Genomic DNA, 25859 nt, shown 5'->3' on the forward strand with positions numbered 1-25859 from the left:
GGGACAGATAGATCTTTATTTTAAACACTATTATTCATATTTTCTCTGCAGCAAATGCTGCTGCAGGGAACATATGAATTGCGGATATGGCACCAGATGCTGGTAGTACGTGTGGTACCCAGCACGGTGCGTGTAGTACCCAGTGGGCACACGGGCGGCAGACATGTGCCACACTGGTGTTCACCAGAAACGCAGGGGCACACGGACACGGATAATTCCGGTACCGATTGTTTCCGGTACCGGAATTATCTGGATTTGTGGGACAGCCCTAACGCTGTTAGGTATCCAGTTCACGCCACTGAACAGGGGGAATCTCGAACCATGTCTACTGCAGTCTCCCATTCTCCTCCAGCTGCAGTGGAACCTGCTCAGCAGAGATGTAGATCCCAGCATCTGGCTCAAGCTGATACTATGCACTTGGTTACTGCTGCCTTTCCAGGCTCTGCCTATGTAGCCAGCACTGATCAGCAGCGAGCAGGCATTTCTGGGACTAAGTCCAGCTTTTCCCATACTGAGCATGCCCACGGGATGACCTCCCATTCGAGGTCGGGGGTCACATGTGCAGGTCCTGTTGGGGCTCCTATTGGACCATCTGGAAGGTCCTGGAGCGCTACTTCTATAAAAGGTTTGTATGGCCGCTCGGCAATGCGCTAGTATAAACTTGATAACTTGTGTGTGTAGATGAATGTCTGTCAATGGATGAAAGCTCCTTAATGATTCCCATTCCTAGTGTTGATGACTGCTTGCGAATGGTGGAAGCTACTTAGCGCCCTACAGTGCTATCTGCACACTTAGCACACGATTTTGCGTCTATTCACAGTGCCCGCCTATACGGCACCGTGCGCAATCAGTGCGCTTTCCTGACAGCCAGTCAGTGTAGGGTGGGAATTCCCGCTTGGACTCAGCATCTGACTCAGGGGGTCCTCAGGCATGGGCTCAAAAGCCACCGAGGGTCAGAGCGAGTCCAATCACCAGTTTAGTGGGGGTGATTCATAGGGATCCCACTAGTGTCTTTCAGCTGCACCCTGTGACTGTTAACAGGGCACAGCGTATTTATGGTGACTCTGTGAATCAACAGAGTTTGCTTCTTTTCACACTGGGTGAAGTCTAACCCACATGTGAGCAAGCGTCCATCCGCCATTACTCAGCAGCAGGTGTCATCTCTGCACGGTAGACCTCAGACTGCGAACGCACCTCATATTCTCTAATATCATTATTTGGTGCGTTCCGCCAGTCCTAACAAACATAATACAGGGGATATCTTACTTAGAATTTTTTTGTAGCATCTAGTCAATGTTACACAGGCCTCATCGACAGGCCAAAAAAAATTATTTTATTACTACCGTCATACAGTATTGGACATTTCACTTTTAAATTATTTGGAGCATGTAGTCAATGTTATTTAGGCCTCTTCATCAGGCCCCCCCCCAAATTCTTCTGTTACTAAAGTAATACAGTACAGGTCATCTCACTTAAAAATTGTTTGTAGCATCTAGTCAATGTTATACAGGCTTCACTGACAGGCAAAAAAAAATCTTCTGTTACTAACACCATACAATAGGGGACATCTCACTTTGAAATTGTTTGGCTCATGTAGTCAATGTTATACAGGCCTCATCGAAAGGCCAAAATAAATTCTTCTGTTACTAACATCATACAGTAGGGGACATTTCACTTTTAAATTGTTTGGAGCATGTAGTCAATATTATTCAGGCCTCATCGACAGGCCCAAAAATATTCTTCTGTTACTAACGAAATACAGTATTGGACCTCTCCCTTTGAAATTGTTTGTAGCATCTAGTCAATGTTATACGGGCCTCATTCACAGGCCCAAAAAATGTTGTCAGTTACTAACATCATACAGTAGGGGATATCTCAATAAAATATTGCTTACAACATATCTTCTTTGTCATCCAGCACTCATCCACACTGAAAATTCTTTCTTCTGTGAGTAACGTGATTCCTTACTTCATATTTCACCTCATTTTATGCCAGTGAAATTCATCTGTGCACAGAGGTTGTGCAGAGTAAAAACAAAATAAAATTTTTAGTTGTTAATAGTGTGCTCCTAGCACACTATCTGAGCAACATGACTGTGAAAAAGTGAGGTCTTGGTGGAAGGGGAATTAGGCTTGGTGTTTGAGGTGTATGAGGGGTAGGTGCAGTAACATAGCTACCGGGGGGGGCAGAGGGGGCCATCGCCCCGGGCCCGGTGCTCAGAGGGGGCCCACCTGGAGCTACGCTACTGCAACTGTATTGTCATGCACAGAGCGCTGATACAGCTACATTCTGTAGCAGAGCAAGGGGAATCAATCTCCCTGCTCGGCCGCCTGGCCGCTATGGGCCCCTGAGCAGGCAGTGGGGCGGTGCCAGCAGTGAGCCCCCCGCCTGTCATCACAGGGTCAGCTGTATCGGCATCTAGCCGATGCAGCTGACCACATTGATGAGGGAAGGAACGCTACCCTCCTTCTCCCATCATCCCCCTGTCAGTGTCTGTAGTCACCGACGCCAACACTGACAGGGAGTGCGATGACGTCACCGCCCGGCGCCCGCGTTCCAGAGGTGAGAGGGAGCAGGGAGCAGTGCAGGAATCAGGAAAAGAGACGTGAGTATTTATTTATTTTTCTTTATGAGGGCTGCCTTATTCTACAGAGTCTGTCTGTGTGGGGGGGTGCTGCCTTATACTACAGAGCCTGCCTGTGGGGGATTCTGTCTTATACTACATAGTATGCCTGTGGGGGGTGCTGCCTTATACTACAGAGACTGCCTGTGGTGGGGTGCTGCCTTATACTACAGAGTCTGCCTATGTGGGGGGTGCTGCTTTATACTACAGAGTCTGTCTGTGTGGGGGTGCTGCATTATACTACAGAGTCTGCCTGTGGGGGTGCTGCCTTATACTACAGGGTCTGCCTGTGGGGAGATGCTGCCTTATACTGCAGAGTCTGCCTATGGGGTGCTGTCTTATACTATAGAGTCTGCGTATGGGCTGCTGTCTTATACTATAGAGTCTGCCTATAGCGTGCTGTCTTATACTACAAAGTCTGCCTTTGGTGTGCTGCTGTATACTACAGGGTCTGCCTATGGGCTGCTGCCTTATACTATAGTCTGCCTATGGGGGCTGCCTTATACTACAGAGTCTGCCTTTGGGGGTGCTGCATTATACTACAGGGTCTGCCTATGGGTGCTGCCTTAAACTAGAAGCTTGGGCTGATAAATGGCAAATGAGCTTTAATGGGGATAAATGTAAGGTCATGCACTTGGGTAGAAGTAATAAGATGTATAACTATGTGCTTAATTGTAAAACTCTGGGCAAAACCGTCAATGAAAAAGACCAGGGTGTATGGATGGATGACAAACTCATATTCAGTGGCCAGTGTCAGGCAGCTGCTACAAAGGCAAATAAAATAATGGGATGTATTAAAAGAGGCATAGATGCTCATGAGGAGAACATAATTTTACCTCTATACAAGTCACTAGTTCGACCACACTTAGAATACTGTGCACAGTTCTGGTCTCCGGTGTATAAGAAAGACATAGCTGAACTGGAGCGGGTGCAGAGAAGAGCGACCAAGGTTATTAGAGGACTGGGGGGTCTGCAATACCAAGATAGGTTATTACACTTGGGGCTATTTAGTTTGGAAAAACGAAGACTAAGGGGTGATCTTATTTTAATGTATAAATATATGAGGGGACAGTACAAAGACCTTTCTGATGATCTTTTTAATCATAGACATGAGACAGGGACAAGGGGGCATCCTCTACGTCTGGAGGAAAGAAGGTTTAAGCATAATAACAGACGCGGATTCTTTACTGTAAGAGCAGTGAGACTATGGAACTCTCTGCCGTATGATGTTGTAATGAGTGATTCATTAATTAAATTTAAGAGGGGACTGGATGCCTTTCTGGAAAAGTATAATGTTACAGGGTATATACACTAGATTCCTTGATAAGGCGTTGATCCAGGGAACTAGTCTGATTGCCGTATGTGGAGTCGGGAAGGAATTTTTTTCCCCATGGTGTAGTTACTCTTTGCCACATGGGTTTTTTTTGCCTTCCTCTGGATCAACATGTTAGGGCATGTTAGGTTAGGCTATGGGTTGAACTAGATGGACTTACAGTCTTCCTTCAACATTAATAACTATGTAACTATATATACTACAGAGTCTGCCTATAGGGTGCTGCACTATACTGTAGTGTCTGTCTATGGGAGCTGCATTATTCTACAGGGTCTGCCTATAGGGTGCTGCCTTATACTACAGGGTCTGCCTATGGGGTGCTGTCTTATACTACAGGCTCTGCCTATGGGGTGCTGCCTTATTCTACAGAGTTTGCCTATGGGGTGCTGCCTTATACTCTAGAGTCTACCAATGGGGGCTGCATTATGCTATAGAGTTTACCTTTGGGGTTCTGCCTTATACTACAGAGTCTGCCTATGGGCTGCTGACTTATACTGCAGGGTCTGCCTATGGGGTGCTGTCTTATACTACAGGGTCTGCCTATGGGGTGCTGCCTTATATTACAGGGTCTGCCTATGGAGTGCTGCCTTATTCTACAGAGTCTTCCTATGGGGGCTGCCTTATGCTATAAAGTCTGCCTATGGGGGTGCTGCATTATACTACACAGTCTGTCTATGGGATGCTGCCTTATACTACAGAGCCTGCCTATAGGGTGCTGTCTATACTACAGGGTTTGCCTATGGGGTGCTGTTTTATACTACAGAGTCTGCCTATGGGGCTGCTGCCTTATGCTACAGGGTCTGCCTATGGGGTGCTGCCGTATACTGTAGCATCTGCCTATGGGGGCTGCATTATACTAGAGTTTACCTATGGGGTGCTGCCTTATACTAAATGGTCTGCCTATGGGGTGCTATCTTATTCTACAGAGTCTGCCTATGGGGTGCTGTCTTATACTACAGGGTCTGCCTATGGAGTGCTGCCTTATATTACAGGGTCTGCCTATGGAGTGATGCCTTATTCTACAGAGTCTTCCTATGGGGGCTGCCTTATGCTATAAAGTCTGCCTATGGGGGTGCTGCATTATACTACACAGTCTGTCTATGGGATGCTGCCTTATACTACAGAGCATGCCTATAGGGTGCTGTCTATACTACAGGGTCTGCCTATGGGGTGCTGTTTTATACTACAGAGTCTGCCTATGGGGCTGCTGCCTTATGCTACAGGGTCTGCCTATGGGGTGCTGCCGTATACTGTAGCATCTGCCTATAGGGGCTGCATTATACTAGAGTTTACCTATGGGGTGCTGCCTTGTACTAAATGGTCTGCCTATGGGGTGCTATCTTATTCTACAGAGTCTGTCTATGGGGATGCTGCTTTATACTACAGGATCTGCCTATGGAGTGCTGCCTTATACTACAGGGTCTGCCTATGGGGTGCTGCCTTATGCTACAGGGTCTGCCTATGGGGTGCTGCCGTATACTGTAGCATCTGCCTATAGGGGCTGCATTATACTAGAGTTTACCTATGGGGTGCTGCCTTGTACTAAATGGTCTGCCTATGGGGTGCTATCTTATTCTACAGAGTCTGTCTATGGGGATGCTGCTTTATACTACAGGATCTGCCTATGGAGTGCTGCCTTATACTACAGGGTCTGCCTATGGGGTGCTGCCTTATACTACAGGGTCTGCCTATGGGGTGCTGTCTTATACTACAGGGTCTGCCTATGGGGTGCTGCCTTATACTACAGAGTCTGCCTATGGGGTGCTTCCTTATAATATATTGTCTGCCTATGGGGGCTGCATTTTGCTACAGAGTTTGATATGAGGGCTGGATTATACTACAGAGTTTGCCTATGGGGTGCTGCCTTATACTACAGAGTCTGCCTATGAGGTGCTGTCTTATATTAGAATGTGCTTATGGGCTGCTGTCTTATACTACATGGTCTGCCTATGGGGTGCTGTCTTATACTACAGCGTCTGCCTATGGGGATGCTGCCTTATACTACAGGGTCTGCCTATGGAGTGCTGCCTTATACTACAGGTTCTGCCTATGGGGTGCTGTCTTATACTACAGGGTCTGCCTATGGCGTGCTGCCTTATACTACAGAGTCTGCCTATGGGGTGCTGCTTTATACTGTAGTGTCTGCCTATGGGGGCTGCATTATACTACAAAGTCTGCCTATGAGGTGCAGTCTTATACTACAGAGTTTGCCTATGGGCTGCTGTCTTATACTACAGGTTCTGCCTATGGGGTGCTGCCTTATACTACAGGGTCTGCCTAAGGGTTGTTGCCTTATACTACAGAGTCTGCCTATGGGGTGCTGCCTTATATTGTAGTGTCTGCCTATGGGGGCTGCAGTATACTACAGAGTTTGCCTATGGGGTGCTGCCTTATACTACAGAGTCTGCCTATGGGGGCTGACTTATGCTATGGAGTCTGCCTATGGGGGTGCATTATGCAGTATAGAGTAGGCCTATGGGGAGTGCATTATACTATAAGGAGTCCTATGGAGGGTGCATTATACTATATTGAGGACTATCTGGTGCATTATACTATATAGAGGCTATCTAGGGGGCCATCATACAGTGTGAAAATTACAGTGAGTGGGTCATGTTACAGTGTTGGAGCCATTAAACAGTTTGGGGACTACTAAGGGGCCAGTATACTGTGCCGGTGGTACTATGCAGTGAGGGGGCATTATAGTTTGTATAAAAGAGCATCATACTGTGTATAGGGGAGCTGTAAAGGGGGAGACTCGGGACATTGTTCAATGTTAATTGGGCACTTATTGTTATAGGGGAACTCAGGTTACTGTGACTATCAAAGGGTACACAGGGCAATATTACTTTCTAGGGGGCAAAATATGAGCACTGTTTTCTAGGGCACTTGCACCCAGTATTACTGTATTATAGAGGGTTGCTTTAGAATTTAGAGGGCACAGAGAACCACACAGCAGGTGCAGTAATAGGGACACTTACGGCAGCAGTGGCTCAGCATTGGAGTATCAGCAGGATGAGCAGTTTGTGCAGGTTATGGGTTTTAAAAGTAGGTGGCAGAGCAAGGCGGAATGCTACTGGATTGACGACAGTTAAGATCTTATAAGGACAAATAAACCTGGGACCTAATTTCCTAGACGGAACCTTCAGCTTAATGTTCCTTGAGGACAGCCATACCAAGCCACCAACACACAGGTCCGGACCCATCAAACATCTCCGATCAGCCACACTCTTATATTTGGAACCCATGTTTCGCAAATTATTCTTTCTTTCAATGTTCTTTCTATTGAGAAATAACATAATACATATATTTTCATGAAAAGAACCATAACAAATGCAGTAAATTAAATGCATTACAGGAAAGTAAATATTTAGTGTCAATCATATAAAAACTGAGTTACCTTACCTTTATGTTTTACGGTTACTTTCAATTTGTTGTAAGATATCTTAAAACATCGGAGTAGGAGGAACAGACTGAAAAGATGGACGTAAAAGTGGGTGAGATAAAGAGAACAGGGAGAAAAAGAGGGGAGGTGGAAAGAGAGTACAGATGGAGTGAATTGTGGAGGCACCTTGGGATGAATAAATAATTATACAGAAATTACCGCGAAAAAGGTAGTCTGTGATCTGAATTGGGTCCATGGCATCCAGACGCTAAGGAAATCAGCATAATTGTGATTGACCTTTGCAGCTAATTTTTCAACACGATACAACTGGTCAATTTTGGAATACAGTTGTTGGGTAGAAGGAATTGTAGTTGAGTTCCAATTTGATGGGATCAATGATTTCCCAGCCGTCTTAATGAACTGAGCTAGCTTAGAAGCACATCTTCGCAAATTATTAATCACCCTCTATAGTAGAAATAGAAGAAGAAAACCGTTCCTCCTCCAGTAAATCAGAAGGGTAATCACCACTGAACGAACTAAACTGCGGATGGAACCCATATGCCCCGAAAAACGGGGACTTACAGGTTGATTCCTTCCAGCGATTATTAACTGCAAATTCAGCCAACGGTAAGTAGATGACCCAGTCCTCCTGATTCTCAGACACAAAACATGTAAGATATGTCTCTAAATTCTGATTAACCCCTTCAGTCTGCCCATTAGACTGCAGGTGAAAAGCCGAAGAAAAAGACAAATGGATCCCCAGATGGGTGCAAAATGCCCTGCAGAATTTGGAGATAAACTGCACCCCCCAATCTGAAACAATATCGATAGGAATCCCATGCAGTTTGATTATTTCCCTGATGAAGATTTGCACCAGAGTTTTGGCATTTGGCAAAGCTGGCAAAGCAATAAAATTAGACATTTTACTGAACCTGTCCATCACCAACAGGATTAGGGTATGTGTCCACGTTCAGGATTGCATCAGGATTTGGTCAGGATTTTACCTCAGTATTTGTAAGACAAAACCAGGAGTGGGTAATAAATGCAGAAGTGGTGCATATGTTTCTATTATACTTTTCCTCTATTTGTTCCACTCCTGGGTTTGGCTTACAAATACTGATGTAAAATCCTGACCAAATCCTGATGAAATCCTGAACGTGGACACATACCCTTACAGTGTTCCCTGCAGACACAGGTAGATCCGTAATAAAATCAACCGACAAATGAGTCCAAGGTCTGCTGGGAATCTCCAATGGTTGGAGAGCCCCTGACGGATGAGTATGTGAAGTCTAAAGGCCCCGTCACACTTAGCGACGCTGCAGCGATATAGACAACGATGCAGATCGCTGCAGCGTCGATGTTTAGTCGCGGTGTGGTCGGTGGAGAGCTGTCACACAGACCGCTCTCCAGCGACCAACGATGCCGAGGTCCCCGGGTAACCAGGGTAAACATCGGGTTGCTAAGCGCAGGGCCGCACTTAGTAACCCGATGTTTACCCTGGTTACCAGTGTAAAATGTAAAATAACAAACAGTACATACTCACCTTCGCGTCCCCCGGCGTCTGCTTCCTGCACTGACTGAGCGCCGGCCCTAACAGCAGAGCGGTGACGTCACCGCTGTGCTGTGGTTTCACTTTACGGCCGGCAGTCAGTCAGTGCGGGAAGCAGACGGCAAGGGACCTGACGGACACCGGAATGTGAGTATGTAGTGTTTGGGTTTTTTTACATTTACGATGGTAACCAGGGTAAACATCGGGTTACTAAGCGCGACCCTGCGCTTAGTAACCCGATGTTTACCCTGGTTACCAGTGAAGACATCGCTGAATCCGTGTCACACACACCGATTCAGCGATGTCAGCGGGACCTCAACGATCAAAAAAAGGTCCAGGCCATTCCGACACGACCAGCGATCTCACAGCAGGGGCCTGGTCGCTGGTACGTGTCAAACATAGCGAGATCGCTACTGAGGTCGCTGTTGCGTCACAAAACTTGTGACTCAGCAGCGATCTCGCTAGCGATCTCGCTAAGTGTGACGGGGCCTTTAGGGTATGTGTCCACGTTCAGGATTGCTTCAGGATTTGGTCAGGATTTTATGCAGGTAAAATCCTGACCAAATCTGAACCTGAGGTCACTGGCATTTTAAAATGCGCGCGTGTCCAGCCTCCCGTGACGTCACGGCTTGTGATTGGTCGCGTCGCCCATGTGACCGCGACGCAACCAATCACAACGCCGGAACGTAATTTTAAAATCCTGAAGGACCTGAAATTACGTCACGGCTTGCTGTGATTGGTTGCGTCCCGGCCACATGGGCGGCGCGCGACCAATCACAAGCCGGGACTTCGCGTAAGGAAGTTAAAGCGCGAATTTTAAGCAAACAACGCTGCCGGTTCCCTCGGTAAGGTGCAGGCTGCGTCGGAGAGGTGAGTATAGCAATATTTTTTATTTTAATTCTTTATTTTACACATCAATATGGTTCCCAGGGCCTGAAGGAGAGTTTCCTCTCCTTCAGACCCTGGGAACCATCAGGGATACCGTCCGATACATGAGTCCCATTGACTTGTATTGGTATCGGGTATCGGTATCGGATTAGATCCGATACTTTGCCGGTATCGGCCGATACTTTCCGATACCGATACTTTCAAGTATCGGACGGTATCGCTCAACACTACTCACAATCACCCAATGGGTTTAAAATCTGTTGACAAGGGCTTGGATTTTGCTCGAACCCAAATTTGTCCAGCCATGGATCAAACTGAGAAAAAAATTTGGCCATCAGTGCAGATGATTTCCGCCTCTTGAGTCTGTAAATCTTTGGAGTACACTTCCAATGCCCATGGCATACAATGTGGAAAGAGATCTGCAGACTCAGCCATCTGTTGTTCCAAACAGTCAGTTGGGCGGTTGGAGAGTTGTAATGTGGGTAAAAACAAGGATAATTGGGGTGCCACCACTGAGGACTGTACTGTGTGTGATTTTAAGGTGGAGAAAGAGGAGCATAGGCCACTTGATGCAGCACTTGCCTTCTATTGGAGCACATGTTCTTTCTGACCCTTTTCTGCAAAGCGTACTGCTGTATGACTGCCAAAAAAAAGAGAGTGGAGTAGCCCATCCAGTAACAGAAGCTATAAAAATGCTGAGCTTTTGCTCACTACAGCAAAGCAAACTGACTTCTCATCCCTTATATTATACCTGTTTCAAAACCCTATTCAGTACATTAAATTCTCTTCTGCTTCAACCAGCTCCCCCTCCCTTTCATCTCATCTGAAGACTTTGTCTCACCACCTATGAACTTGACACAATAATGTCCCACCTCATTCCAAACCTTACCACAGTCTTCATCCCAAGCCTAACCGACCTCTTCAACCTGTCACTAACAACTGGTATCTTCCCTCCTGATTGAAACATACCTCGATCACACCCATACTCAAAAAGCACACCCTTAACCTATCTTTTGTGTCTAGCTATTGCCCCATATCATTTCTCCCCTATGTCTTCTAAGTACTGAAACAACACATCCATTTTGAGCTGTCCTCCTTCCTCTCCTTTTATTCTCTCTTTGACCGCTTACAATCTGGTTTCAGACCACACTGGTTCCACTGAAATTGCCCTGACTAAAGTCAACAATGACCTACTAGCCGCCAAATGAAAGTGATGCGAGGTTGTCCTCCTCCTTCTCCTGGACATGGCATCTACCTTTGACCCAGTGGACCATTCCCTCTTACTACAGACTTTCTGATCTGTTGACTTTACAGACTTGGCCCTTTGTTGGAGCTCCTCGTACCTAACAGACAGGACATTCTGTGTCTCCCAATCACATATCCCCTCCTCATCTTGTCCCCTACGTGCCAGTGTCCCCCAAGGTTCAGTTGTAGGATCAGGCACTATGCTTAGGGTGCATGTTCCCTCCCTCTTAAAGGGACCGCCCACATCAACCTAATGTATTCCCACCCTATAGCTGGGCGGCAGATTCTATTTAAGGTTTCTCCTCCAATATGGAGGTGACTGAGGTACGTTGTAAGTTTGCCTTGCTTACTTATTAATGTAGTTGTCAAGTTCCCCAGGTCTGCCCATCTGCTTGTCTACCCTGTACCCATCTGCTCTTACATGTCTGTGCCCGTCTGCTCATACCTGTTCATCAGCCGATGAAGATCGCACCAGCTAGTTCCCATCTGTCTAACACCAGGTCCAGCCCGCACCTGCCACTGCTGTTCTGTTCCTCAGGCAGTCTCATCTGCACCCATGGTTCCAGTGTTCCTACAGTGCTTGGCTGCATTCTTCACTAGTGTTGAGCGATACCTTCCGATACTCAAAGGTATCGGATGGGATCGGCCGATATCCAAAAAATATCGGATATCACCGATACCGATACCCGATACCAATGCAAGTCAATGGGACACAAGTATCGGAAGCTATCCTGGATGGTTCCCAGGGTCTGAAAGAGAGGAGGCTGCCGGTTACATCGCTAAGGTCCAGGGGCCGCCGGAGGGGTGAGTATATCCATATTTTTTTATTTTAATTCTTTATTTTTTACATGAATATGGATCCCAGGGCCTGAAGGAGAGTCTCCTCTCCTCCAGACCCTGGGAACCATACACTGGGAACTTCCGATTCCGATTTCCGATATCACAAAAATATTGGAACTCGGTATCGGAATTCCGATACAGCAAATATCGGCCGATACCCGATACTTGCGGTATCGGAATGCTCAACACTATTTTTCACCCCTCCTTCAGGCCGTAGCAGCCTACCCGCTGTAGGGGGTCAGCTGCCACCTTCTGTAGGTCAGCCATGGAGCAGCACCTGGTGCCACCTTCTTGTCCCTTCTTTGTCCTCTACTCTTTTGCAATTGATGCCACTTTGTTGGTGTCTGCCACTAATTTTTGAAAATGTGTAGACTCCTGGATGGGTCTCCTTCATGTGTGTTGCCTGTAGCAGTAGGCCTCCGAGACCAGCAGGCCTTCAGTTCCTTGGAGTCAACTACCTCTGTTACTATCCTTACATTTTTCCTACAATAGTAGTCTATGAAACTTGATATTTGTGCCACCTGAGTGTGGCTGAGCATGAAAGCAGGTTGAGCTGTTGCATGTGATATCAGGGCTCCCAGCACAGGAGGCCTACACCGATCCCTAACTCACCTTGTCTTACTTTTAAGCTTAATTGTAAGCTGTGAATGCCTGCCTAGACCTCAATATCTGCTGTGATTGCTGCTGTGCCATGCTACAATTTGTACTGTGGGTGAATTGAGGTCACGTTTCTGGTGTCTGTCCTTCATTTGATGTGTTTTGGTAGCTTTTGGGGGCATTAGGTGTTGTGCATGCTTTTGTTTTTGCCTCCCATCTACTTCAATGGCATACTGTTATGTTCCATGAATATTTGACTAATAAATCAGCGAAAATTGCAAATTACAGTAGGTGATCATAATCCGAACTGAACATTGAAATATTCGCTCAGCTCTAGTTATAACGCTAAGCCGTGAAATTAAAAAAAAAATCACATTTTCAATGCAAAAATCTTTTTAGCTCCAAATTTTATATTTTAACGAGGGTAACAGTAGAAAATGGACCCAAAATTTGTTGTGCAACTTTTCCTTAGTTTACCAATACCCCATATGCCATCAAAAACTACTGTTGAGGCACAGTGCAAAGCTCAAAAAGGAAGAATTGCCATATACACTATGTTCCAAATTATTATGCAAATTAAATTTATATCAGATTTTCCTAAATGGTCGGTGCAAATGACAGTCAGTCTAATAAAAGTCATCACCCGTTAGATTATACATCACATTTTATTGAAGAATCCTCCCAATGATAACAGTATAATCTCCAAAATGAATAAAAACTCAAAATGCACTGTTCCAAATTATTATGCACAGTAGAATTTCTAAACATTTGATATGTTTTAAAGAACTGAAAATGCTCATTTGTGGAATTTGCAGCATTAGGAGGTTACATTCACTGAACAAAAAAGCTATTTAACGCCAAAACATCCCAACAGGCCAAGTTACATGTTAACATAGGACCCTTCTTTGATGTCACCTTCACAATTCTTGCATCCATTGAACTTGTGAGTTTTTGGAGAGTTTCTGCTTGTATTTCTTTGCATGAAGTTGGAATAGCCTCCCAGAGCTGCTGTTTGGATGTGAACTGACTCCCACACTCATAGATTTTTTGCTTGATGATCCTCTAAAGGTTCTCTATAGGGTTGAGGTCAGGGGAAGATGGTGGCCACACCATGAGTTTATCTCCTTTTATGCCCATAGCAGCCAATGACTCAGAGGTATTCTTTGCAGCATGAGATGAGGCATTGTCAGCATGAAGATGATTTTGCTCCTGAAGGCACGTTTCTGTTTTTTAGACCATAGAAGAAAGTTGTCAGTCAGAAACTCTAGATACTTTGCAGAGGTCATTTTCACACCTTCAGGAACCTTAAAGGGCCCTACCAGTTGTTTCCCATGATTCTGGCCCAAAACATAACTCCTCCACCTCCTCGCTGACATTGCAGCCTTGTTGGGACATGGTGGCCATCCACCAACCATCCACTACTCCATCCATCTGGACCATCCATGGTTGCTCAACACTTATCAGTAAACAAGACAGTTTGGAAATTAGTCTTCATGTATGTGTGGGCCCAACACAACCATTTCTGCTTGTGAACACTGTTTAAGGGTGGCCGAATAGTAGGTTTATGCACCACAGCAAACCTTTGAAGGAGCCTACACCTTGAGGTTCGAGGGACTCCAGAAGCACCAGCAGCTTCAAATATCTGTTTGCTGCTTTATAATGGCTTTTTAGCAGCTGCTCTCTTAATCCGATGAACTTGCCTGCCAGAAATCTTCCTCATTATGCCTTTATCAGCACAAACACATTTGTGCTCAGATACAGCCACAAATCTCATAACAGTACGATAATCACGCCTATGGTTTTGGAAAATTTCTAATGTTTCCATCCCTTCACCAAGGCATTGCACTATTTGATGCTTTTCAGCAGCAGAGAGATCCTTTTTTTTTCCCATGTTACTTGAAAACTGTGACCTGCTTAATAATGTGGAACATCATTTCATCATTTTTAAGTAGTTTTCCTTTAATTAGAATCACCTGTAAAACCAATTATCACATGTGTTTAAGATTGATTTCAGTGATCCATTGAGCCCTGAGACAATACCATCCATGAGTTAATTTGAAAAACAAAACAATTAAATCTTTATGACACTTAAATCCAATTTGCATAACAATTTGGAACACAGTGTAGTGATGAGCAAGCGCCGAGCATTTCCGGGGTTGTTTGGCGGTAGCTCGGGTCCCTGCCCTGCATGCTTGGCACTCTTTAGAGAGACAATCAACATGCAGGGATTGTCTGCCATGCACTGTAATGCCACAGCCATGTTGGTTGTGGCATTACAGTGATTGGCTGGCTGCACAGCATCATCAGGTCTATACCAGACCTGGCACTGCCCTGCTCGTCACAGTCTGCTCCAGAATCAGGCGGTGTAGGGAGGGATGCTACAGAGATAGGGACAGATTTGGTGGTGTATAAGTTAGTGCGCGTATACCATATAGAATACATAAATCCAGCTAAACCAACAGTCCTTCTGAGGACTAATTACGGTGTATATAGGTATCAGTGCTAGTCAGGAAGTGTATGTGGCAGACTTCATTGCATACAGCAAGAGGGTCCATTCCTTTACTGTCTGCTGCTGCCTGTTACAGATATTTACCAAAGATACAGTGAGTATGTATGTACGTATATGTACGTATTCAGACCCCCATTAAATTTTTCACTCTTTGCTTCGTGGTAGCCATTTGATAAATTAAAAAAGTTTATTTTTTTCACATTAATGTACACTCTGCACCCCATCTTGGCTGAAAAAAAACAGAAATGTAGAAATGTTTGCAAATTTATTAGAAAAGAAAAGCTGAAATATCACATGGTCATAATTATTCAGACCCTTTGCAGAGACACTCATATTTAAGTCTCATGCTGTCCATTTCCTTGTGATCCTCCTTGAGATGGTTCTACTCCTTCATTGGAGTCCAGCTGTGTTTAATTAAACTTATAGGACTTGGTTTGGAAAGACACACATGTTTCTATATAACACCTCAAAGCTCACAGTGCATGTCAGACAAAATGAGAATCATGAGGTCAAAGGAACTGGCCAAGGAACTCAGAGACAGAATTGTGGCAACTTGGCAAGGCAAGATCTGGCCAAGTTTCCAAAATAATTTCTGCAGTACTCAAGGTTCCAAAGAGCACATTGGCCTCCATAATCCTTAAATGGAAGATTTTTGGGACCACCATCATCAAGCCCGTTGGTATTTAGTTCAGACTCCACACATAAGACTTCAGGAGTGGACATGGATGTCAGATATATGTACCATCCTCCAAAACTTTGATGACTCCACCAAGATGGTGAGCGGCGATGATGCCATAATTAGCATCACAATCCCGCTTCTTTGTGTACTAAAACGCTCAATGCTATGACAGGCGGAGCACGATGAGATGTAGCAAGGAACCATACAGGGTGATTACAAAAAGCTCAGCTGTCATGGTTCTCAATGGCAAGAGAACGTAGTAAAGCATACAAAAGGACTAGCTCTTGGAAGATGGGAACTCGAGCTGACTGTGAGCTAAACCTACCGCACAACTAACAGTGGCCGGGTAGCGTGCCTACGTTTTATCCCTAGACGCCCAGCGCTAACCGGAGGACTGACTGACCCTAGCAGAGGAAAATACAGACCTGGCTTACCTCTAGAGAAATTTTCCCCAAAAGGCAGACAGTAGCCCCCACATATATTGTCGGTGATTTCAGAGGAAATTGACATACGAAGTATGAAAATAGGTTTAGCAAATTGAGGTCCGCTTACTAGATAGTAGGAAGACAGAAAAGGGAACTTCACAGTCAGCTGAAAACCCTTTCAAAACACCATCCTGAAATTACTTTAAGACTCTAATATCAACTCATGACACCAGAGTGGCAATTTCAGCTCACAAGAGCTTCCAGTCTCAGAAATATTCAAACACAGAGAACTGGAACAAAAATGCAAAACAAACTTAGGACTACAAGTCCAACTTAGCTGATAGTAGTCTAGGAGCAGGAACATGCAACAGAAAGGCTTCTGGTAACATTGTTGGCCGGCATAGAAATGACTGAGGAGCAAGGCTAAATAGACAACTCCCACATCCTGATGGAAACAGGTGAACAGAGGAGATGAAGCACACAAGTTCAGTACCACCAGTGACCACCGGGGGAGCCCAGAAACCAAATTCACAACAGTACCCCCCCCTCAAGGAGGGGGCACCGAACCCTCACCAGAACCACCAGGGCGATCAGGATGAGCCCTATGAAAGGCACGGACCAAATCGGAGGCATGAACATCAGAGGCTGTCACCCAAGAATTATCCTCCTGACCGTAGCCCTTCCACTTGACCAGATACTGAAGTCTCCGTCTGGAAACACGGGAGTCCAAGATCTTCTCGACAACGTACTCCAACTCACCCTCAACCAACACCGGAGCAGGAGGCTCAACGGAAGGCACAACCGGTACCTCATACCTGCGCAACAATGACCGATGGAAGACATTATGAATAGAAAAAGATGCAGGGAGGTCCAAAGAAAAAAAAACAGGGTTAAGCATCTCCAATATCTTGTACGGGCCGATGAACCGAGGCTTAAACTTAGGAGAAGAAACCTTCATAGGGACAAAACGAGAAGACAACCACACCAAGTCCCCAACAAAAAGACAAGGACCAACACGACAACGGCGGTTGGCAAAATGCTGAGTCTTCTCCTGGGACAACTTCAAATTGTCCACCACATGCCCCCAAATCTGATGCAACCTCTCCACCACAGCATCCACTCCAGGACAATCCGAAGACTCCACCTGACCGGAAGAGAAACGAGGATGAAACCCCGAATTACAGAAGAAAGGAGAAACCAAGGTGGCAGAACTAGCCCGATTATTGAGGGCAAACTCCGCCAAGGGAAAAAGGCAACCCAATCATCCTGATCCGCAGACACAAAACACCTCAAATAAGTCTCCAAGGTCTGATTAGTTCGTTTGGTCTGGCCATTAGTCTGAGGATGGAAAGCAGATGAAAAAGACAAATCAATGCCCATCCTAGCACAGAACGCTCGCCAAAATCTAGACACGAATTGGGTTCCCCTGTCAGAAACGATATTCTCCGGAATACCATGCAAGCGAACCACATTTTGAAAAAACAGAGGAACCAGCTCGGATGAGGAAGGCAATTTAGGCAAGGGGACCAAATGGACCATCTTAGAGAAACGGTCACACACCACCCAGATGACAGACATCTTCTGAGAAACAGGGAGATCAGAAATAAAATCCATGGAGATGTGAGTCCAAGGCCTCTTCGGAATAGGCAAAGATAACAACAATCCACTAGCCCGAGAACAACAAGGCTTGGCCCGAGCACAAACATCACAAGACTGCACAAAACCTTGCACATCTCGCGACAGGGAAGGCCACCAGAAGGACCTAGCCACCAAATCCCTGGTACCAAAGATTCCAGGATGACCAGCTAACGCAGAAGAATGGACCTCCGAGATGACTCTACTGGTCCAATCATCAGGAACAAACATTCTACCAGGCGGGCAACGATCAGGTCTATCCCCCTGAAACTCCTGCAAGACCCGTCGCAAGTCTGGGGAAACAGCAGATAATATCACTCCATCCTTAAGGATACCTGTAGGTTCAGAATTACCAGGGGAATCAGGCTCAAAACTCCTAGAAAGGGCATCCGCCTTCACATTTTTAGAACCCGGTAGGTAAGAAACCACAAAATTAAACCGAGAGAAAAATAACGACCAGCGCGCCTGTCTAGGATTCAGGCGCCTGGCAGACTCAAGATAAATCAAATTCTTGTGGTCGGTCAATACCACCACCTGATGTCTAGCTCCCTCAAGCCAATGACGCCACTCCTCAAAAGCCCACTTCATAGCCAAGAGCTCCCGATTACCAATATCATAATTTCGCTCAGCGGGCGAAAATTTACGAGAAAAGAACGCGCAAGGTCTCATCACGGAGCAGTCGGAACTTTTCTGCGACAAAACCGCCCCAGCTCCGATTTCTGAAGCGTCGACCTCAACCTGAAAAGGAAGAGTAACATCAGGCTGACGCAATACAGGGGCGGAAGAAAAGCGGCGCTTAAGCTCCCGAAAGGCCTCCACAGCAGCAGGGGACCAATCAGCAACATCAGCACCCTTCTTAGTCAAATCAGTCAACGGTTTAGCAACATCAGAAAAACCAGTTATAAATCGACGATAAAAATTAGCAAAGCCCAAAAACTTCTGAAGGCTCTTAAGAGAAGAGGGTTGCGTCCAATCACAAATAGCCTGAACCTTGACAGGGTCCATCTCAATGGAAGAGGGGGAAAAAATGTACCCCAAAAACGAAATCTTTTGAACCCCAAAAACGCACTTAGAACCCTTTACACACAAGGAATTAGAGCGCAAAACCTGAAAAACCCTCCTGACCTGTTGGACATGAGAGTCCCAGTCATCCGAAAAAATCAAAATATCATCCAGATACACAATCATAAATTTATCCAAATATTCACGGAAAATGTCATGCATAAAAGACTGAAAGACTGAAGGGGCATTTGAAAGACCAAAAGGCATTACTAAATACTCAAAATGGCCCTCAGGCGTATTAAATGCAGTTTTCCACTCATCCCCCTGCTTAATTCACACTAAATTATACGCCCCACGAAGATCAATCTTAGAGAACCACTTGGCCCCCTTTATTCGAGCAAACAAATCAGTAAGCAGTGGCAAAGGATACTGATATTTAACCGTGATTTTATTCAAAAGCCGATAATCAATACACGGCCTCAAAGAGCCATCTTTTTTAGATACAAAGAAAAAACCGGCTCCTAAGGGAGATGACGAAGGACGAATATGTCCCTTTTCCAAGGACTCCTTAATATATTCCCGCATAGCAGCATGTTCAGGCACAGATAGATTAAATAAACGACCCTTTGGAAACTTACTGCCCGGAATCAGATCTATAGTACAATCGCAATCTCTGTGCGGAGGTAGTGAACCAAGTTTAGGCTCCTCAAAAAAGTCACGATAATCAGATAAAAATTCCGGAATCTCAGAGGGAATAGATGACGAAATGGAAACCAAAGGTACGTCCCCATGAGTCCCCTGACATCCCCAGCTTAACACAGACATTGCTTTCCAGTCGAGGACTGGGTTATGAGATTGCAGCCATGGCAATCCAAGCACCAACACATCATGTAGATTATACAACACAAGGAAGCGAATAATCTCCTGGTGATCCGGATTAATACGCATAGTTACTTGTGTCCAGTATTGTGGTTTATTACTAGCCAATGGCATGGAGTCAATACCCTTCAGAGGTATAGGAACTTCCAGAGGCTCTAAATTAAACCCACAGCGTTTGGCAAAGGACCAATCCATAAGACTCAAAGCGGCGCCAGAGTCGACATAGGCGTCCGCGGTAATAGACGATAAAGAGCAAATCAGGGTCACAGATAGAATAAATTTAGACTGTAAAGTGCCAATTGAAACAGACTTATCAACCTTCTTAGTACGTTTAGAGCATGCTGATATAACATGAGTTGAATCACCACAATAGAAGCATAACCCATTTTTTCGCCTAAAATTCTGTCGTTCGCTTCTGGACAGAATTCTATCACATTGCATAATCTCTGGCGCCTTCTCAGTAGACACCGCCAAATGGTGCACAGGTTTGCACTCCCGCAAACGCCGATCAATCTGAATAGCCATTGTCATGGACTCATTCAGACCTGTAGGCACAGGGAACCCCACCATAACATCTTTAATGGCATCAGAGAGACCCTCTCTGAAATTCGCCGCCAGGGCGCACTCATTCCACTGAGTAAGCACAGACCACTTACGAAATTTTTGGCAGTATATTTCAGCCTCATCTTGCCCTTGAGCCAGGGCCATCAAGGCTTTTTCAGCCTGAATCTCTAAATGAAGTTCCTCATAAAGCAACCCCAAAGCCAGGAAAAACGCATCCACATTGAGCAACGCAGGATCCCCTGGTGCCAAAGCAAATGCCCAATCCTGAGGGTCTCCCCGGAGCAAGGAAATTACAATCCTGACCTGCTGTGCAGGATCTCCAGCGGAGCGAGATCTCAGAGACAAAAATAATTTACAATTATGTTTGAAATTCTGGAAGCGAGATCTATCCCCGGAGAAAAATTCAGGCAAAGGAACTCTAGGTTCAGATATAGGAGCATGAATTACAAAATCCTGTAAACTTTGAACCTTCATAGCGAGATTATTCAAACCTGTAGCTAAACTCTGAGGATCCATTTTAATCAGGTGAAATCAGAACCATTCAAGGATTAGAAGGAGAGAGAGACGAAGGCTGCAGTAAGCAGAGATGTTAGAGAATCAACTAATGAGCAAACTCAGAAAAAAAAAAAAAATTCTCTGCAGACTTCTTTTCTCTCCTTTCTTCAGCCCATTATTTTAACCCTAGGCCGGCCAAACTGTCATGGTTCTCAATGGCAAGAGAACGTAGTAAAGCATACAAAAGGACTAGCTCTTGGAAGATGGGAACTCGAGCTGACTGTGAGCTAAACCTACCGCACAACTAACAGTGGCCGGGTAGCGTGCCTACGTTTTATCCCTAGACGCCCAGCGCCAGCCGGAGGACTGACTGACCCTAGCAGAGGAAAATACAGACCTGGCTTACCTCTAGAGAAATTTTCCCCAAAAGGCAGACAGTAGCCCCCACATATATTGTCGGTGATTTCAGAGGAAATTGACATACGAAGTATGAAAATAGGTTTAGCAAATTGAGGTCCGCTTACTAGATAGTAGGAAGACAGAAAAGGGAACTTCACAGTCAGCTGAAAACCCTTTCAAAACACCATCCTGAAATTACTTTAAGACTCTAATATCAACTCATGACACCAGAGTGGCAATTTCAGCTCACAAGAGCTTCCAGTCTCAGAAATATTCAAACACAGAGAACTGGAACAAAAATGCAAAACAAACTTAGGACTACAAGTCCAACTTAGCTGATAGTAGTCTAGGAGCAGGAACATGCAACAGAAAGGCTTCTGGTAACATTGTTGGCCGGCATAGAAATGACTGAGGAGCAAGGCTAAATAGACAACTCCCACATCCTGATGGAAACAGGTGAACAGAGGAGATGAAGCACACAAGTTCAGTACCACCAGTGACCACCGGGGGAGCCCAGAAACCAAATTCACAACACTCAGCCTCATCTCATCCCAACATGGATTAGGTGACAATGAGGAAGAGAAGGATGAGGAGGAAGAACAGAAGCTAGTTTTATGTGCTATAGACGGTACTACCTGCACAACTGTTATATCGTCTGTTCAGCGTGGATGGCCTGAGGACAGCGAGGAGGAGGACCACTTGGTGAGGACACGAAAGTCTTGCCTGTTAGCAGTCTGGTATGCATGGCTGAGTTTATGTTATGCTGCCTTTCCCGTGACCCTCGCATTCTCAAAATTTTGGGTGACAGTCATTACTGCTTGGTGACACTTCTAGAACCACGCTACAAGGAGAACTTTCTATCTCTTATTCCCGAGGCGGACAGACCTACTAAAATGGGGCAGTACCAGAGTGCCCTTGTTGCAGAATTATTTAAAAAATTTCTATCTAAAAACGCTGGTGGCAGAGGTCACAGTTGGTTGGACAACCAAGGAGTACAGGCGAGAGAAGCAGGGGAACACTGTCAAAGTTCTGGGAGAGTTTTCTCAGACCCTTCCATTGCACAGGCCCTGAGTCAAAGGGTACTCTCACTAGGAGTGCACAGTTTGGGAAGATGCTGAGGGAGTACCTTGCTGACCATACCAATGTCCTCCATGATTCCTCTGTGCCTTATAATTATTGGGTATCCAAGCTGGACATGTGGCATGAACTGGCTCTCTACACCTTGTAGGTCCTGGCCTGCCCTGCCACTAGCGTTTTGTCAGAGCGGGTTTTTAGTGCTGCTGGTGGAATTATAACTGATAAGCACATCCACCTGTCAACTGAACATGCTGACAGGCTGACTCTTACAAAAATTAAGAAGGGCTGGATTGGGCCAGTCTTCTCAAGCCACCGAATGATAGCAGTGTAACATAAACTCAAATCCAGCGTCTTTTTTGGGGAGATCTATTCCAATGCACCTCTTCACACCCACACATGGGTATACGCTTCCTGATTTTGGCTATTTGCTGTTGCCCTCCTCTTATTCCTCATCCTCATACTCTACGACCATATCACCAGGGTGACTGTGGTCCGTGATGCAACACCAACATAATTTTTTTTAAACGTGTTTATGATGCCTGTAAAAAAAATTGGTATACAGTATGTTCATATATACCTCCCAGGGGTAAATATTTGTCAGCCCATACACTTAGTGCATGGGCATTATAAGTCTAGGAGACCTGCTCCTTTCTAATGGAAACATTTTTTGATGAGGCCCTCCTCCACTTCTCTTCCAAGGGACATTGGAGGGCCTCCAAATTTTTGGCAGCACTTGCATTCACTGCATGGGCAAACACTATGGAAACCCACTTCCTAATAATGGCAACATTTTTTCATGAGGCCCTCCTCTACGTCTCTTCAAAGGGGCATTGGAGTGCTTCCAAATTTTTGGCAGCCCTTGCATTGACTGCATAGGTAAACACTATGGGACACCCACTTCCTAATAATGGGAACATTTTTTCATAGGGCCCTCCTCTACATCTCTTCAAAGGGGCATTAAAGGGCCTCCAAATTTTTGGCAGCTCTTGCATTCACTGCATAGGCAAACATTATGGGAGACCCACTTCCTAATAATGGGAACATTGTTTTCAGGAGGCCCTCCTGTAGGTCATTTGAAGGAGTATTGAGGTGCATCCAAATTTTGGGCAGCCCTGCCACTCACTGCATAGGCAAAAACAGTATAGGAGACCCACTGTTTAATAATGGGAACATCCGCATAGCCGGCTGATAGCTCTCTAAGAATAGTGAGGGCCGACTGCTGGCCCTTTAAGAGTAGTGAAGCCCACCTGATGACCCTATAAAAATCGGCTTTGTGACTTTCAGAGTCCCTCCTTAATAAATGAAACAAGATGTGTCTGATGATGTGTCACAGAGCACATTGCCAGATAAGGTTATAAAATGTTAATATGACATTTTCCAGTGAATGTATTTGTCTTGGTTGAAAGCAATGCGAAAGTTCAAAAATGCATGAAAAATGCTACATGTGAACAGTGAACATACCCAAGGTGTGGAGGAGCATTTTTTGCCTAATATACAAGTAATTACCCTGAAGAGGATGTTCCGTAACATATTTCCCAGGAAAATCCATTTTGGTTTAGTTTTTGTATGTTTTATTGTGAGTCGGTAGAAGTGGCGTAAGACTCTGACAAAATTGTTCACAGCAGTGACCTGGAAGTCAGAAATGCTTCCAGGGGTCTTCCCCATGCTGTCCCCATGTCATTTGAGCACTGTTACCATTGATTTCCACAATTCCTAGTCCCTCTGCAGACTGCCGGGGGGGCGCCGGAAAAATTAGTGAGCTTCCCATAGACTTACATTGGGCTTGTTGCTCAGGTTGAGCACCCGAACACTCCAATTTGCTCTCTCATCACTAGTGGCAACGCAAATATTTATCCTGTACCTTTTTCTGAATATTTCCGATTTTATAATATTTTGCTCATGTTTTCAATCACAATTCCGAATGTGCTATATTTGTGGAAATGTTATGTTTGGCGATAGTTTTTTGAACAAATTTGCTCATCACAAGCAGGGCCGGTTTTAGACAAAGTGGGGCCCTAGGCTAAAATTTAAAGTGGGGGCCCCAAATATTAACATTGCACTGTGGCCCCCATATTTAGGGGCCTTATATCGGCCAACGGGTCTGCCACTATTAGCTGTACGCAGGGGCATTGCTAGGGTGAGAAAAGATTGGGGGCCCAAGACAAAGAGTTGCCCCCAACCCCCTCTTAATTTTTTTTTTAACTCTTCAGATAAAACAGTGCTAACTCTCTGAGAACAGATAATGTAGTTGATGTCACCTGCAGTCCTATGTAACACGAGAGATAGCAGTGATAACTCTCTGAGTACAGATAATTTAGTATATATCACATGCAGTCCTATGTAACACCACATACAGACATAGCGTTTCAGAGTCAGGGTATGTGCACACGTCAGGATTTCTAGCAGAAATTTTCCTGACAAACGTTTTTGATGCGTTTTTTGTGCGTTTTTTTCCAAATGCATAGAATTGTGGGAAAAACGCGGAAAATCTGCAAAATTAATGAACATGCTGCTTTTTTTACCGCGATGCGTTTTTTTTTCGAGGAAAAAAACGCACCATGTGCACAAAACATGCAGAATGCATTCCAAATGATAGGATGCATAATGTATGCGTTTTTAATGAGTTTTTATAGTGTGAACGTGTGCACATAGCATAAGATTATGTTCACATACAGCATTTTTTTCAGTAGCCAAAACCTTTTCTATTAGCAGTAAAAATGTTGCGTTCAAAACAGCAGCTTGTTTTGTGGTGTTCTTCACACTTTTTTCAGCTTTTTTTGGAGTGAGGATGTTTGTTTTGTCTACACAGTATGTTTAAGGCCATGTTCACACATTGAGTGTTTGGTCAGTATTTCACATCAGCATATGTAAGCCAAAACCAGGAGGGTGAGAAATACAGAAGTAGAGACGTGTTTCTCAGGCTATGTGAACACGTTGCAGATTTTGCTGTGGATCTGCAGCAGTTTTCCATGCATTGTACAGTACCATGTAAACGTATGGAAAACAAAATCCGCAGTGCACATGCTGTGGAAAATACCACGCAGAAATGCTGCATTGTATTTTCTGCAGCATGTCAATTCTTTGTGCGGATTCCGCAGCGCTTTACACCTGCTCCATAATAGGAATCCGCAGGGGTAAAAACGCTGTTAAAAACCGCGGTAATTCCACAATAAATCCGGGGTAAATCTGCAGGTAAAACGCAGGGCGTTTTACCTGCAGATTTTTAGGAATCTGCGTGGAAAAATCCGCAGCAGATTCCGCAACGTGCGCACATAAATACTGAACATGTGAACGAGACCTAATAGTTTAATTCACCAAAACCACTTAAAAAGCAATATCTGCAGCTTTTTTATTCTTTCATTGCTTTCTACGGGTGAGAACACACTGAAAGAAGTGACACGCTACAGATTTAAAAAGCGCTAAAGTTCTGAAATCCAGTCGGAAAACAAACAAGCGCCTGCAGGAGATTTCGGAAATCTCCTATGTTTTGCTGGCACTTTGAAAAGCAGCTTTTCGCCATGTTCATATGCAGAATTTTTGCAGCTTTTTCTTCTAAAAAAGAAAAGAATGTCCAGCTTCACCGAATCCGTAAAAAAGAGTTTTCTTTATTCACATACTTTTAAGCATAGAGGATACAGACTTCAGCACAAGCCATATGGGTAAGAATCTCAACGCGTTTCTGGAGACTAAGCTCCCTTAATCATGACCTGTGTCAGATTACAAGCAATGATTTAGTGA

This window comes from Ranitomeya variabilis, chromosome 7 (assembly GCF_051348905.1).
Source record: "Ranitomeya variabilis isolate aRanVar5 chromosome 7, aRanVar5.hap1, whole genome shotgun sequence".
Taxonomy (NCBI): Eukaryota; Metazoa; Chordata; class Amphibia; order Anura; family Dendrobatidae; genus Ranitomeya; species Ranitomeya variabilis.